The sequence below is a fragment of the Ipomoea triloba genome, chromosome 16 (assembly GCF_003576645.1).
Source record: "Ipomoea triloba cultivar NCNSP0323 chromosome 16, ASM357664v1".
NCBI lineage: Eukaryota > Viridiplantae > Streptophyta > Magnoliopsida > Solanales > Convolvulaceae > Ipomoea > Ipomoea triloba.
This window is the reverse complement of record NC_044931.1, coordinates 15670391-15671000: the sequence shown is the minus strand read 5'-3', so window position 1 is coordinate 15671000 and position 610 is coordinate 15670391.

The following is a 610-nucleotide window of genomic DNA, read 5'->3' as shown; positions in this document are numbered from 1 at the left end:
TTTTCGTCCCTAAAAATAAAGTTGTAAATCTTGTCCTTTTTCTGATCGACTGTTCTCACACTTCTCATCCCTAAGCTATAACTAATATTGTAAATTTTGTTCCTAATGTTTTGTTTAAAAAATGACGAAATTTGTAACATTATAGTTTTTTTTTTTTTTGAAACAATGTAACATTATAGTTTAGAGACAATAACTGATTAACAAATAAGGACAAATCCTACCATCGCCTTGTAATTTAGGGTGGAAAAATGTAATTTTCCTAAAGTAAAAGAAAGACAGGCAGACCAACCTGGATTGACAGTTCCAAACAAAATATCAGCGATGGCAGCACCCCCTGCTTGGCCAGGATAGCCAGCCCACAAAATGGCAGAAATTTTAGGATCGTCTCTGGCAAATGTGACATCCACAGGGCCACCAGACATGAGAACTAATATAGTAGGACCTCTGGAAGCCCTGGCGACTCTTGCCACAAGCTCTTGCTGCAATCCTGGAAGGAGGAGGCTTACACGGTCATTAGCTTCTCTTTCGATTGATTGGTCTAACCCCATGACTAGGACAGTGGCGTCTGAGTGGCGGGCGGCAATCTCCGCAAAGCCAAAGTTTTGGTTGG